The 17,224-nt window shown below is 36.3% G+C and overlaps 1 long non-coding RNA gene across 1 annotated transcript in view; it reads right to left on the bottom strand.

Annotated features, from left to right (window-relative positions):
- The window catches only part of LOC125799248 (uncharacterized), a 26,910-nt gene extending 9,686 nt beyond the window's left edge, over positions 1 to 17,224 (bottom strand). Inside the window, exons 1-2 of the long non-coding RNA XR_007438082.1 lie at positions 16,921 to 17,224; positions 14,890 to 15,006 (exon numbers count right to left, since the gene is read on the bottom strand). This is a non-coding gene — a long non-coding RNA (uncharacterized LOC125799248). The remainder of the gene's footprint in view (positions 1 to 14,889; positions 15,007 to 16,920) is intronic.

The following is a 17,224-nucleotide window of genomic DNA, read 5'->3' as shown; positions in this document are numbered from 1 at the left end:
TTTTTAATATAACAGAATTCCACGCTTATTACTGTTTAACACATAGACTATTCAGCTGAACTATTCAGCTGTATTTTTACTCTGCTCACATCACCGTCATTTACTCTCATACTCAGTGGTGCACTTCCACCTCTGTCCTCAGAGGCATTGTGCTGTTTTGAATAATGATAGGGCTTTGGTTCATAAAAGCATGCCAGTGAATGGAATCTTTGTGAGCTGCAGAAGCTACTTATTAACTTCATTTGATTCTGTAGAGAAGCAGCAATTATGGCTCTTAATTACAGCTGTTGTAATGGGTTACAGTAGGGCCAGCTGAATGGACATCAGGTGGGTGGGGAGGTCACTGGTTATCTAAGTACCTTTAATGTATGAAGAATGTGTTTACTCTTCATATAAAGTGGGCCTTATTAAAATCCAATAAGCTCCAAAGCTCCAGCAAGAACATAATTTTATAGCCCACTCTGATCTTGTTCAGGCATTTGTGTCTGTGCTAATAGCCGATGTACTGTGCGTTGTTTGATAATTTACACTGAGAAACAGCCTGTGATTACAGAAGAATCCATTTTGAGCTGAATTGTCCTTTTGCTCTGTTGCTAGAATAGATGTGAATCATAGGCCACTGAATTAATTATAACTTGGCATTCAGGCTATGCCTATACAGTGCAGATTTGGCTTCAGCATGCCTGGCTAATCATGTAAAGTGCATTCACCTCACTAAATATGACTAATTGAGCTGAGTGTGTTTAAGGTCAAGTGTGAGCCCACCATGCTGAAGCAGCTAACCTTATTACTGCAGCGCCACACAAAAAATATCAGGGTTGTCATTTTCCAGTCTTATACTGACTTATAAAATCCTTGCAACCAGTCAAATTGTACAAAATGAATAAATATCAAATTATGTTGTTTTGTTTCATTCCCTGAAGGCATATTTTTGACATTTGTGTAGCTTTATGTTCATTCATTTATGTTAAACCGGCTATATTTTTAAATAAATAACAAATGATACCAACTATCGCTTTGTCATGAGCACCCTGGCCAATGTTCAGTCTCACACAAAAGATAATATCTCACAACTTTGCTATAATGGACCACGCCTGTGTGATGCAGGGCAGGGGGTGAACTGAGATTTATGTTGCTTGAGGCACAGTTCAGTACAGCTTGAGAGGCAAGACAGGTACATAAACCATTCACTTACTTTAAGTTGGTCCCATTGCTGACATAGATGTGCAAACACATACACACTAACAAGCATGATTGTAAGTTGATACACAATATTGTTTAAAACATTTGTTCCATTTCCTTTTAAGCTTGTATTTGTCAGATATGAGGTTTTGTTCAGAAAATTGTAATGAACCACTCAAGCAAAATATGCTCTTTGTGCAAAATAGAAAATGTCAGATAAATTTATGTCAGTAGATTTCTAGAACTCCAGCCATTTCTGCTGTTAGTGCTGTTTTATCATGGGTGTCTTGGGAATCATTTGGCTTGAGTAACTCTTCTTCTTCCACTCAGTTCCTAGGAGATAGAAGGGTACTCATGTGAAAGTGAGCTGAAACACTTTAATATGTGATACAGAACTGATTCATCTTCTTGGCCTGTACACTGGTCTTGTGTCGAGCCAACAGTGCATGAATGGAAGTCACTGGAGCACAGTCAGAATGTGGTGATGGCAGATAATACACAATGGGATGCATTATGGAATAGAGTGCAGTGAGTGCAAATTAATAATGTTCACGAAGAATATTCTACCATATATAATCTATTTGTCCAAATGTTCTAATAAATGCATTCACTTACTTTAAGTTGGTCCCATTGCTGACACAGATAAGCAAATGCACGCACACTAGCAGCTAGTCCAGTTCCTGTTGTGAAGTATGCCTACCATGCCTAATGCCAAGCATGTGCTACAGGGGTATAATTCCCCCAGCACTGCGCTGTGGAGAAGTAGATTCCCTGGAATAATGGTAATAAGGTTAAAGTGGTGATCATCCACCATTCTGACCTCACCAATGCAAAATCCTCACAGGAGTGCACCAAAATCAAGGAAAACGCCTTCCATAGACAGTAGATACAGTAACTCTAACATAAACAGGAAAAAATATAAAAATCCTGTTTAATATACTCAATTTCTTTACAGAAGAAACAAGTAAAGAATTAATGTCCCAACACTTTTGTCCATATATTGTAGCGACCAATTTTAATTATGAATAGCAAGTTATTAAAATTGAGACATTAAAAATCACCCAAATACAGTTAATTTATCTCCAAGTTATGCTGTCAGATGTCAGTACTTTAAAGGTTTTACAAAATGTAACAAAGATCTGCAGATATTCAGGCTGAGCTGTGTGTGTGTGTGTGTGTGTATAAATTCCGACTGGAATAAAAGATTCAGAGCCTAATCCCTTTGTCTCTGCTCGCTCCTCTTTTATCTAGCTCTGGAGTCTCCAGGGACTGTAATTGCATTTTTCATCACATTACCCATTAACAGGGTCTCCTAGATTTAAGTGTAATCACATGATGACTAACCACCAGTCTTGCAAGACTTGCATTAATTTAGCTGGGCTTCAATTTTAGATGGGGGTCCAAGAAGAGCTCTAATAGGAGGATTATGGGTGCGTCCTAATTGTGTGCTAATTTTTATGCTAACTAGTTTTTGAGTATGAAGTGTGCATATAGCTAAAAGTGTCTAAGTCAAGTATACTCAGTTCCCAGATAGCAAGGTGATTAGAATACATCATTGATTATTGATCAGATAAATAATTAATATTGATCAATAGTCTGACAGCAAATCAAATTGAATAAAAGTAGTTTTTTGGTTAATGTTGAAATTCTGGCATTAAATAAACATTCCTTTAAAGGTTTTGGATGACTCAGACTCTGTGTCTATACTTACAATGCTTTTAGGTGAAAGGTGCCTCCCACAGATAATAATACTGATATTACAAAATATTATTTTAGCATCTCTTTCTAAACTGAAAAACTAAGTACAGGCCTTACAGACCATTTATTGACACTGTCCTTTGAAAAACAAGTATTTTTAGTTTACTGCATAAACACAAACTATCTCTTACACTGTATGAAAAGATTCTGGACTTCCATTGAAAGATAAAAAGGGTTTTTTCTCAGTCTCTCAGGTAAAGAGAAAAAGCATTTTGTAACTAGTGCTAAAATTTTGTCCAAGTTGCTACGTGGAATATGTAAAGTCTAACTGAATATTCATTATTATGAAGGGTCAAATAAACTAGTTTTACATGGATATAGTAAAAAGCTTGGCAGTGTTTATAAATTTTAATTACCAAGCACTAGCTAATTAGTTTCATCTTCAGTATTTGCATGGGGGCTAGCTAACATTTAGTTGTAAGGCATGTTAGTATGTAATTAGCTAGCTATTTTTTGTATTGGACTTCTTCACATTGCCAAGCTTTTTGGATAAAGACAGCTAACATAGCATTGCACCTAACCTCTCCTCTTTGTTTTCTAGGGCAGCATGTTAAAAAAATATTTATGAAAATATAATTGTTACTAAAAACACATATGATAAGCCATTCCTATTTTGTCTATTTTTCTTGCTGTACATAAACCAGGGCTGTTTTTGATAGGATTTTAAAAGGTTTAAAGATGACTGAAGTAGTGCTTGTTTTCTGTATGTTTTTCTGTTAATTTTCTGTAAATTTCAATGTTGTTTCATTATTAATAATGCAAAAGTTCAGATTTAAATGTTTATTCAACAAAGTTAATATTGACAGTTTAATGTTGATTTAACATGCATTTAATCAGGACCAGTAGGTTTTAGAGTAGTATGGTAAAGATGGACACTATCCCACGGTCCAATGTGAAAGGAAAAACGACTAGCTGCTCATGTCTGGAACAAATACAGACAAAATGGCAAAGAACTTGTGACATATGTTGGCCTCCTGTTAGTACAAAGCAGGTTACAACAATAATATTCTGTGCACTAACCAACTGCACTATTAATGTTACAGTATTAATGTTTAGGACTCATTTGGAAAGCAGCCCATTAATGACAAGGTTTAAATGCTGGAGGAGAAGCAGTTAAGTGGAAGATGTGCCACACCTGATTCACTTGGAGCCACCTGATTCATCTGCTCATTGTGTGTGTGTGCGTGTGTGTGTGGTAGGGGGATGGGACTTATCTTTGTGACTCATTAGCCTTGCAGCATCTGGCTTTAGTGTTTCTCTAGTCTCTCCACTGAATCAAATGGATTAATAGGGACATTACAGTGATGGCATTAGTACAACTGAGGCCTGGAGCTAAATGTTAAAGCCCTGTTCCCGCAGACTGGATCTTTTTCTATAGGAAAAGCCTCAAAAAGAACCGGCTACCAAACATGACCTACATACCCAAATAGATCAGTCTCAGCTCATAGAGAGGGCCATATGGTTCACATGTACCTGGTCTACTTGAGACCTACACTGCATGCTGTTAGGCAGCCATTTTACACAGATTTACAGTGTTCTCAGGCTTTTTTATACTGGAATCACTAGATAACAGCCCACCCGCTGAGAGGACCAGCCCACCATTCTGAGAAGAATGTGGTTTCAGCCTCCATGACTGATTAATACACTGTGAAACCTACAGACTATTGTAACTGAGGTGCTGGAAAGCACAATCCACTGATAATGAATAAAAAGAAAGATTTTTTATTTACTTGAACTGAATGTACTGTATCTTTCATGTATACCAACCACCCACTTTATTAACACCACCTCCGTGTTTTTACACTCAATGTCTATTTTATCAGCTTCCCTGACCATAGAGGACACTGTAGTCTTGAATCTGTTTCTGTCCATACTTTATTATCCTCCGTTTATCCTGTTTTTCCATAGTCAGGACCCCACAGGACCACCGTAGAGCAGCAATTATTTGGGTGGTGCATCATTCTCAGCATTAGACTCATCAATTGGACAGTGAGTGGACACACTATCTTTTAAAGAACAGGGTGTAATAAAGGTAATAAAGTATGCAGAGAAACAGATGGACTACAGTAATTGTAGCATTACAAGGTTCTCCTATATGCTAAAGTGGTGTTAATGAAGTGACCATTTATTGTATCTCCACTGTGTTTGTCATCTCTTTATCAAAAATATTTACGTGCAAGTCTGTTAAACGAAAACCTAAGGTCTAAAAACAATGCCAAAATGGGTCTTAGTTTTTTCCCCTCCAGAATGTGTTGGCTGGGAATTGTAGTGACAGTGATAAAAACACATGCCATATGACCAATAACACAACACAGAAGAGCACAGGCATGTTAAGGTGATCCGTGAGAGCAAGCACCCGCACCTAATGCATGATTTTTTTTCCAGCCCAACGCACAGTGCACATGGCCACTTTCAAAAATAACATGACAACAGAGAGCTTTTTCCAGATGCTGGGGCTTTTGCATATTTTAGAGGATAAGCTTTGACAGAGAAAGCAAGCTTCAGGACATCGGGCTCTTTTTCATCCTCCATAAAGCTGAGTTCAAAGTTTGGACTTTCAGGAAGATAGAAAGCACAGTGAACAGTAAGCCTTGAGAGGAAGAAGAAATTTAAGATGTTTTTTATTAAGTCATTTTGGACAGTGTTCATTCAATAGAAATGATATTTGGCTTCAAATGCTGTAAAACCTAATGAAGTGAAAATTGTGAGATATAGTTCAATTTGGAAGTTGAAGCAATGTCAAATATCAATTTGAAACATAATAAATAAACTATAATAAAAATTTTAAACTCCTCAAAGGTTTTTTGGCACTTGACTTGACTGCAGTAGTTTATAGTGTTTTTTTTTTTTTTTTTACTGTGGACCTCTACCTCGCTCTGCCTCCAGCCTTATTGTGTCACGTAAGCAATGTCTGCAGCAAAAGGAACTCCCTTGCTTGCAGCATGCAGGTGATGCAGTTTAAAGTCTCGTTATTTACGGTATTATTGCAGCTCTTCAATGTGTTTAAACACTAACAATGCAATAACAATAAAAAATATGTTTTATCGTACAGCCCTAATGAGCAGCATAATAAAACAGCATAATGGAGCATGACTATAATCAAATGCAACATACAGTATGATGGTCTTCAGCTTGAGCTTTTTCAGAAAGGTGTTCACTGAAAAACAAGGCTGTTACAAAACAGTTTTTTTTGTATCAGCCTGCTTGGTTATGATGAACTGTCTTTTAATGGAGTTTCATAGTATGTAATTTATGTGTACCAAACTATTATTATTTGACTACTCCAATACAGTAAATCTAGTATCTAGGGTGCCTTTAGCAGTGTCTAGGTCTCTCTCTTTTCTGTGAAGCTATCTTGAACAGCACACTCGCACCAGCTGGAGAAAATGCCCCTTCATGTTTAATTCATCACACCCATTGCATGGATAATTACAAATTTGTATAGCTGGTGTAGACCCTGTATTAATATTGCACTAGAAGAGATGCTGTCTGGCTGTTCAAGTGCAAGCCTTTTCATTTTTCTATCAGAGCTTAATTGTGCTGCTGATGAAGGAACACAGCTAAACTGTGTTGAATTTAATAATGCGATGCAGGACTTTAATCCCCCGCTGAATTTAAAGGGCGAGCTGAGGTAAAGGATGTGCGAGTCGAACAGGAAAGAGAGATGAAAGTCATCCGAGCACAGAAGGCCAAAGCCATGTGGGGTTTAGTCTGTAGGGAAGACAAAGTACAACATCTGTTTAGCTTTACCTATCTGTGCCTGTCTGCTTTCACATCCAGAGAGTATCTGAAGCATCGCCATTAATGTGGACAAAGAGATACAGCCAGGTCAGCACAATAACTGTGCTTTTAGGGTCATCCAATCAAACATCTAGGTTAGGAATCATGCTTTATCCTTGTGGGCAGTTGCATAATAACCCACTGCTTGTTAGTGGACTCTGCCAGGAACAGCTGCACACTGAACTCAGCATAATCACTTCTCATCTGTGTGTCTGTATGTGTGTGTGTTTGTGTGAGACTGATGCAGCAGGAATATATGGCTGCATCCCAATTGCATACTACACTATACTAATACTATACAGTAATCCCAGGTAATACTAGGATTGTACTAACAGGAAGTGATGAAGCATTGCTATGCCAAAAAACACTCACAACAAGTTCTCCAGACACGGTTGCTGCTGCTCTTGCATCGTTATGTACCATTTTTTTTCTAATATTATTCTACACTTAAGTAGCTTCTCCTATTCCACTTTGCATTTCATAGTGGGACCATAGTGATCCTCGTAAGCATACCCAAAAACTGACTTGTAAAGTAAATCATATATGTTTTCACTAATTTAACGAAACCTTCCTAAAATACTCTCAGCTTTTTAGCTCTCAGAAGTCTAAAAAAGCCAGCAGACATGTACACAGCCCACTATAAGAAACAGCATATGCCAGCAAACCAGAGCAGCACCAAACCAGTATAAACCAATTGAATCATTTTGGTGAACATGGAATTCATGCTTTCATGGGTTAAGGTGTTTGTTTTAGCTTATCTTTTGATAAATAAACCATTATTATTCATATAAAATAATTTTATAAACTTTGTTTTGTCTATTTACAATTTTTCGTAAATTTTTTGAAATTGTCTTTTTGGAGATCTTGAAGGTTTTTTACATCAATTAGGAGACTTTCTAGAAGAATTACTTTGATGTGGACGAGATGGATTGATGTGTGGTGTAGATACATAGGATGGTTTTGCATAAATTTATACATAAAGTTTTTCTTTTGACTATGAATATGTGGCTTTAAAAAGATAAGTAATCCCAAACTATTCTAAACGTAATTAGATTGTGTTACTTTGAATCAGTGATCTATAAATCTATAAATTTTTTTATGTAAGCCTCCAAACACTGACATATTTTTTATAGTCTTGGTAAGTATTTTTTGTTTTCAGAAAAGACAAAGGTTTACTGATTGAAACAGATACATTTATACTAGCTAAAAACTAGCTTTATTGAACATGTTGCAGTATTAAGTTCATTTAAATTAAAATTAATAAAAATATTTTTACAATGTGTTTTGTCATATTGTCAAGGATATCCTTATTGCATAATATACCTGCACACTTAAATGTATAGGGTTTACACTTAGCTGTGTCAATACTAAACATACTGCTTAGTTTTCTTAAATGTTACTGTGCATTTCCTCAGCTGTGCGTGAGTGTGTGTGAATGCCTCATATTACGCCCCAGTTAGAGTGTTTGGGGTTTGCGCGTGTGTTTCTATATTTAATGCAGATAAAAGGCACATATGAGCGTGGGTGAAATGGAAGTTTCCCCTTGGGATAACTAGAGACACAGTAGTGTCACACAACAAAAGCCAAACAGTGCTCAATCAGCTGCTGAACAATCCTGCCCCTCACTGCATAGCCTCCATATAAGGCTTCCGCAAGCTCGACCCTCCTGATTGGATGGCTCCTACCCTTTAGATGAGGTGGGGGTCGGAGCAGGGCTTGCATGGATGAGCTTTAGGCTATGTGACATATGTGTGCGTGTGTATGTGAGTGCAGGGGATTCATCCTACAGAGAAGCTGCTGTATACTGGCCACTGCAGCCAACACATTTCCTGCAACCTCTCAGTGATGAAATGCTGATGTGCACCTGGTCACATTGTATTACATGCTCATGTGCTTCAGCTTTCCACAGTGGTCAGACTGTTTGCATAAGCAGCGCAGGACATCAGCCAGGTGAATAAGATGCTGAACAGCAGCATACTGTGCAGAAAGGTATGCAAATGTCTCCCCTAAAGCTTGAATATCCCACCATGTTTTACTGCATGTTGGTGGGTTTGGACTTGGAAATGATTCATAAACACACTCTGACTGAAGAGGCTCTGACCTAGTTTTCCAGACCAAACAAAATTTACCATCTGCAAATGCACTGTGCTTATATTTATATTCATGTTCCCCATTATGGGAACTGTTCTAATATTGTTAAAGCAATGTTACCTGCTCCGTTATTATACAGTTCCGGGTAATGGAACACAGACAAAAGGCAAATCTGCTTTACTGCAAGACGGACACGCCTAATAATCGTTAATACACAGCACAGTGCTCTCAGTGCCAGATGACTTACTTATGAACATCCTCTATAAGAAGTGAATCGAAGCTCTTCTGTGTTTCAACACAGAGGCAGAGATGCTCTGCGTTCCTGCACAGCCGCTCATGACTGATGGAAGAGCTCCTCCAAGTGGCACCAGGAGGGCCTTACAATTAGGAATTTTACTGATGCTGCTGCTTCTGTCTTCTGTAGTCTAAATATTTACAGAGAATGTCAGTCTTATTCATATTTAGGTGTAATAATAATAATACTAATAAAATGAAGAAGAATAAATGGAATTTCCCCCCATTTATGCACAATATCTCCTACTCTCAGAAATTTGCTAGACTATTGCTACTAGGTTGAAACTGTTTTCACAGTGTAGTTGATCTGGTATCTACTCTAATCTCTAGAGTGTTTTGTGCACTTGCTATTAAAATGTCTGGTGTTTTTTTAGGGTGCTTGTGTGATTTGCAAACTGTAATTTACAATGTATCATATAATTTTATATAATTTCAGAGTGAATTACTGAGACCATTACATGTTTGATTCTTGAGTTCAGCTGAAAACTAGTGATACAGTTTAAGATCACATTTAGGGAGGCACCTATATGGGAATTCTGAGCTGATGCTGATATTACATATGTATATATACATCTGTCAATGCCGAAATACACATTTACAACTTACAGAGAGATCTGACATTTCTGTATAATTTTAAAAACAAACATTTATTATTTACTTGTTTAGCTATCAACCAACTGTTTTCAAACAATAAAATGAAAATTTGTTTTTACATTTTTTGGTTTCACATTTATTTAGCTAAGAGGTCCTTACATCAACTGTTCACAGCTTTAAAACCTCCCTTTCAAATAAACCAGAAAATAAATCAATATACCTATTAAAACTAATAGAATGTTCTCCTCCACCAGTCTTACACCCTGCTTTTGGAAAACAAAAATTCAAGCAGTTTAGCTTGGTTTGATTGATTGTGATCATTCATTGTTCTCTTGACTATATTGTTTTCAATTTGGTAAAATAAAAGGAAGTCTTAATTTTTTAGTGTTTTAAGTGGTCTCATATTTTTACAGAGCTGTATATTACAAAAAATACATTGTAATGGCACTTTTTCCAATATCATGCAGCTCTATTTGCTAAGGTGTCCCAGGTGGTTGAGGGCTACGGCATTGCCAATTCGTTCCTTGGTGTTTGCTCTGGAATCCCTGATTATTGCTTGGACAGTTACTGGGGTATTTTAGGTGGTTGCTAAAGTGTTGCATAAAGGTTAAATTATTTCAGGTGCTAAAGTGCTAAGGTGTCTCCTTGTGGTTGGATGGGTGGTTGATCTTTCAGGTTCATATTAAGGTTTTCCAGGTAATGCAATAGCAGTTTTATGGTATTTTAAGTATCTGCAACAGACTCAAATGGGGAATCCATCCTCCTTTGATCCAGACTGGGAATCAAATATCTGCTGGTGTAACAACAAACATCAAGACGAAACAAGTGATTCAGCCACTGATGTGTTTAATACTGCACTCTGCTATTTCCTGGAGTTAGTTTAGACTGACTGATGAGCGCTGTGGTGGAAATCAGGCCTGCACGGTTAGGATCAGAGGAGCTTGTGTCAGTCTGTCACTTAAGGGTGTTGATAAGAAACCGACAGAGCTGTTGGAATAGAGCCAGCTGTCAACAAGCTGTAAAGCGATACCACAGGGACTGCTGCCATCACACAGGAGTGTGCTTTCCTCTGATCATCCTGATTGGCTACAAGCTCAGACAGAGTTGTATTTAAGGAATGCCACATGATGACAGCGTAGAAGATACTACAAGAAACAGTAGCTAGTAAAACCTTTATCAGAGCTAACCTCTAACCTCTTCCCCACAACTGAGCTCAAAACAAACAAGATAAAAAAAGCAATATATGATGTATAATCCCACACTGGCAGGTACATATATGGACAGATTTATTGGGAACCTGCACATATGCTTACAGGCCATGTCATGACATCCCATTCTAAATACACAGGCTTTGATATGGAGTCGGTCCACCTTTACAGCTCTAACAGCAGGTTGGAAATAGAGACTTTTCTGCACTATGCTACTCAGGAAGATATTTCATCAGCTGACTTGTTGCTGCAGAGATGCCATCCTATTACAGTATCCCACCGGAGTTCAGTGGTCTCTTTAGCTCCACCCATTCTTTCATTGTAAAGGCAGACTAAATGGCTAGGTGCTAAATTTATACACCTGAAGTAATGTGATTGAATAAATCCCCTAAAGGACAAACCTGTAAAACAGTGATGTATTAATTAATATTGTTTGTAACACTATCCTGTTTCATTTTACTTAGATTTGTGCATTATATGCTTTGGTACTGATATTTGTTGTTGTATTTGAAATAAAACTGACTTTGATACATAGTGGTAGAATTAAAGATGAGTAGAAACAATGTGGCTTTACAGTGGCTTGCAAAAGTATTAATACCCCTTGAACTTTTTCACATTTTGTCACCTTGTGGAACGAAAATGATATATTGTTAACATTTTTACAAAATAAAAATCTGAAAAGTAAAATAAAATCTGCAAACGTATTCAGCCCCCTTATATCAATAATTCGTAGAGCCACCTTTTACTGCAATTACAGCTGCAAGTATCAGCGTTGTGAATGGCCACATCTTGGTAGGTTTGCAGTTGTAGATTTATTTTTGGATGATAGATTGAACAGTGTTTCTTGGGATGCTCAAAGCTTGGGATATGTTTTTAGAACCTAACCCTGCTTTAAACTTCTCCACAACATTATCTCTGGCCTGTCTGGTGAGTTCCTTGGTCTTCATTATGCTGTTTGTTCACTAGTGTTCTTTAACAAACCACTGAGGTCGATACAGAACAGCTGTATTTATACTGAGACTAAATCACACACAGCTGCATATTATAAACTAATTCAGTGACTTTAAAAGGGAATTGACTGCACTGGATTTTATTTAGGGGGTTCAGAGTAATGGGGGCTAAATACTTTTGCACATCACACTTTTCAGATTTTTATTTTATAAAAATTTGGAAAACAATGTATTATTTTTATTCCACTTTACCATGATGTGCTACTTTGTGTTGGTTTATCACTTAAAATCTTAATGAAATACATTTAAGTTTGTGGTTGGTGAAAAAATGTGAAAACGTTTAAGGTGTATAAAAATTTTTGCAAGCCACTGTATGTACAATTATAAGAAATTACTAGGAATGCACCAAAAGGAAAGTTTTGGACTAAATCTAAAAAATGAAACATTGGTTGAGGGCCAAATACCAAAAATGTTTTTTTACGTTTTATAACATTGTCTCCTTAGTTGTGTCTGGTTCACAAATAGAAGTTTATACTTTATTACACTGTAAAGAAGAACACACTGGAGAGCTCACTGATTACACATTAACATGGCAGATGCCAAAAGACTGTAGTGAAAATAATGGGTGATCAAATAATATTTTTTATAATGAAAAACTGTGAATAAATGAACAGGACTGAGCAAGATATACGGTGAGGTGATGTAGAGAAACAACTACACTGAAAAAAAACTGCTGCATAATTCAAAGCATTGTATGTTATCTATTAAACATGGCGGCGTGAGTATGTATAGCTGCCACTGGAACTGCCTCTCCTCTTTATACTGATTATGTAAAGCTCAAACAGCAGCAACAGGATGAACTTTAGCAGTCAGAAAAGCTTCTTCCTTGCTCAGACTCAGAATTCAGAGTTTCACCTTGCAGCAGGATGTGAGCTGACCCGAAACACACTACTAAAGTAACTGTGCTGTTTTTTAGGGCTATAAAGCAGAATATTCTGGACCTGCATATTCAGTCACCTAAAGTGAACCCCACTTAGCAGGCATCCCACTTACTGGAGAAGAGACTAAAGGCAAAAAGTCCCCCGAAAAAGCCAAAACTTGTAATGGCTGCATAAATGGTCTGGCTGTGCTTCAACATTGAAAAAAATCAGTGGCCATGTTTACACAGCAGGTAAATGTGGATCAAATCTGTTCCCTTTCTTCACATGTGACACTGACAGTTGTGTGGCAGAGTGAATGACAAATAACAAATTGAATCTGAAATTTTAAATTCCGAACTGGGCCAATTCAATATGTGGCACTGAAATTCGTAACTTATCTAATTTGTGGTAATGTGACTCTAAACATTCAGATTGTGAGACTCTGCTGTTTTCAAGTGCATCATTTGCGTATACAGCTCAGGCAAATATCTAATATTGGTCACATAAAAAAATGAGTGTGAACAGACTAAAATAAACACTAGATTTGGCAATTTGGGCCACTTTAAAAGTCAGTCAGTATGTGTTGATACTTTTTGGAGACTGTGGCTTGAGGCAGCCATCAGCAATCAAGTTTCTTTCTTATTTAATGGGGTAAAATTCCTCATGCTATTGATTTTTATTTTCTGTAGCTTAGTTTAAGCTGCTGACAGTTAAGTTTGCTTAATACATTAGAATAATTAGAATAATCAGTTTGGGCATCAATTCATACCATTCAGGAAACTTTTATTCCAGTTATAAAACTGCTGAACATTCTTATTACCTTGTCTGTAAAATATTCTCACAATAAAACTAAAATATATTTGTTTACATGACATATATAGTTTGTTTCTAGATAAGGTGAGGAAAAGTAGTAAAGATTTAACAGATTTACATACATATACTAAATATTAAATATCGCTTTATAATTTTTATACAGCATGATTCAAAATCATGCCACTAAAATAATAAAAATAAAGCAGGAGTGAATCGTGTGACTTGTACACACAACTCAATAATGAAAAGGAGGAGATTTCATGATACAGTGACATGCCCAGAGGGAAGACAACTTATCAGATTGCTGTCAAAACATATAGGAATATAAGGAAATGGTTAAACATATCTCACACAAATGTAATTCATTGTTACACATAACACATAATATTTGATTATGTTCCACTCTGTCCACAAAAAAGAGCTGTATGACTGTTGAGATTTTACTTGAACAACTCAGAGAGGTAGTACACATACAAGAAGTAGACCCCACCCCTACCCCTCTTCAAATGTAACGTCTATGTCTAGCAGACATCCCCACTGCAGGGGATGAATTAACACCTGCAGACTGTTAATATGCAGATGCTCATAGCAAAAGCCTGGGTGTGACAGAGGTGGTGTAAGTTTTACTAGAGTGAAGGTGAGAGAATCGTATACATTAGCATGTTAAATTCATGGCAGGCATTACAATGACGACACATTGTGTGTTGGCTTTATTATCGAAACGTATGATAATTAAAGCACCATTTAGAGAATTTTTGCTTTGCCTGAATGAAGAAAATGAATGACCTGAAGGGACACTCAGACCAAAATAACACTCGCTCACCTGCAGTGCCTCTGTAGTGTGTAGTGTAAGATATTGTGATTTAGGGTTGGTTTCCCAAATTGGGATTAAACCTATTCCTGGTATTTCCATTATTTTGAATAGGGGATTTTAATTGAAAAGAAAATGTGAAAAACAAGTATGTCCATTTCTGTCAATTTCCAGTTTACTACATTTTAGATGAATGGACCAATAGAAATCCCCCAATATTACCTGAAATAAACTCTTCTTAAGTCTACTTTAATTCAAAGTTAAGAAGTATTTATATCTCTTGCTGTTTTGGAGATACTTGTTTTCCATTGACTAGGGTTAATTCCTGTCTGTAAATCTTCCAACAAGCTTCCTAACAGTGTGACATTGTACATATTAGTTAACCATCTGATGTATATAACATTCTGAACTTATTTATTTTGTTAAGTAAGTTTGTAAATTACTTGTTATTGTGTTTAAAATCTTATAATTCAGACCCACTGACTTACCTGACCCTTCAGCTTTCATCCTTTGAAACACTGCAATCACTTCGTCTGTATCTGTATGGCAAAGTCAAGGCTGCGTCATAGGTGGGTTTCATTTTTTTGGCCGTTACATCAGGAAAACTGTTCCAGAGAGAAGGACAATTTATGTACATAAAAAAATGCTTTAAAGGACGAAGCTGATGTACCCTTCATCCCCCTAGTGATCCAAAATATATTGTGCACATTTTAAAAAGAAAAACAGCATCGGAAAAAACAAAAACACTGGGCAAAAATGGCAGAAAACAAAGATTCTTGAGTCCTACTGATGGCCTGTCTTACCTTGAGTTCAGCCTAGAGTTTGTATTGGAGCTTGAGTGTCTGGTTGTACACACTCTGGATAACTTATGTGAAATAACAGTTTTATAGTGAAGTGAATGTGGCTTGATTTAGGTTTCTATATTGTGAGCATGTTAGCAATACCATTAGCCTCTACTTAGTTCTGAGCCTGCTGTGTGGTTCTCGGCCTGGTAAAACTACGACATTTTAGGGCCCCTCAAAAAAAAATTTAATTATGAAAATAAAGTCATATTAAAGTTGGAATATTAAAGTCATAATATTACATCTTTATTCTCATAACATTCCGACTTTTGTCTTTTAATATTAAGACTTTAAGACTTAAAACATTGTCGTATACAACAGAGCAGTTCCACAATAACTTAATATATACTCTCCATTTTAGGTTACCATTTTGAAAACTTCCTGCACGAAAACGAGGATGTGGTGGGAAGAATTCAGAAAGTGTTGTGCGGAGCTGCAGAAGCAGAACAGCGAGTTTAGTCGGCGATGCTGATAAGGCATGTTGTTGTGTGCCAGGCTGTAATTCTTATCAAAGGCAAGAAAGTGATACATATTTAAATTTTAGAGTAATGTTTAAAGAACTAAGGATTCAAGAAGGATATATTTACATAGGGTCAGTGTAACGTTTATCAATTCAATTGTCTAACAATTTAAGGCTAAATTTGAAAATAGAAAATTGAGGGTAAGACATTTTTTTTATTATTCTTACCATTTGGTGTGGTTTTAAATATATATTTTTATTTCTGCACCTCACAAATAGAATTTCAAGAAAAAATATATACATTTTTTTCCATTTTGTAACAAAAGTAAGTTGCATTATACCATCAGATTTTGTTACAGATGCAAAGGTTTAAAAATCGGAATTTTAAAATTGAGAGAAGATTATTTTTTTAAATTCTGTTAGTGAAAGGCATAAATGAAAAACTAAAGATTGGAAAAACAGATCAATTTCTTCTTCACCAAAGTAAATTGACAAAAAATAAAAAATAAAAATAATAATAATAATAATAATAATTAAGTTTTAAACTCAGTTTGCTATGTTCAGATCCAGTCTGAAAAAGTCAGACAATTGAACTGATATACGTTACACTGACCATATAGTTCTAGAAGTTAGTTATAACACAACTATCCTTCACATGCTCTGTTTTGACAGAATACAAAACAAAAATATATCTTTATTAAATCACCATGAAAGTATTCTCCTCTCAACTAGGCTAATACTTCTGGCAATTAATGATTTTGCAGATCTAGTAAAATATAACGTTACCTAGATGTGTAATCTCCATCCATGATGTGTTAAGTGATAAATGAACAGAATGAAATCGACCATTTACACGGATATAAGCATAGTTTTCTAACTTACAACCTGTAAACTATAAGGGCTTTCATTTTTTCTAAATGACCGAAACGACCTGGCCCTCACTACACAGCCTGCCTCATTCATTTAGGCCTGACTAAAATAACTGGAACATTAGCTGTCAATACTAACTTACACCTAACAGCCTACAGTTAATTAAAATGGAAAGCAATTACAGTTACAAACATATTGTACGTTATCCTATCATTTAGGTTATATAACAACAATGTATCACAAATATAATGTTTAAAAGCCATTTATGCTGCGAATAGTTTTTATCGTTTGGAAATGCCAGATAGCTTTAGTTAGGTTAGCTAAAAGTGGCTAAAATCTTAACTTACCTTCAATATTAGTAATGTACCCCTCTATCCAGTTATTGTATCCTTTTCACAAAACTGCTCTTAATATTCGGCTTCCCTCTTCAGTCCATTTTTCTACATGGTTCACAGTAAAACGTGGTAATAGCTGAAGAGTTTTGGTCCACGCCATTATCAGGGTTGCCAGGTCTAACAAAAATATCCAGCTCAAAGTCAGTCTCAAAAAACTTGCCCAAAATATATGTCTGTCACGCGTTTGAAGCAAATGGCAAAACAACTGAGTGTACAACTTAGTATTTTGTTTATAAGGGATTTATTATCAGTATTG

This window comes from Astyanax mexicanus, chromosome 3 (genome assembly GCF_023375975.1).
Source record: "Astyanax mexicanus isolate ESR-SI-001 chromosome 3, AstMex3_surface, whole genome shotgun sequence".
NCBI classification, from domain to species: Eukaryota; Metazoa; Chordata; class Actinopteri; order Characiformes; family Acestrorhamphidae; genus Astyanax; species Astyanax mexicanus.
This window is presented reverse-complemented; position numbering and strand designations above follow the sequence as displayed.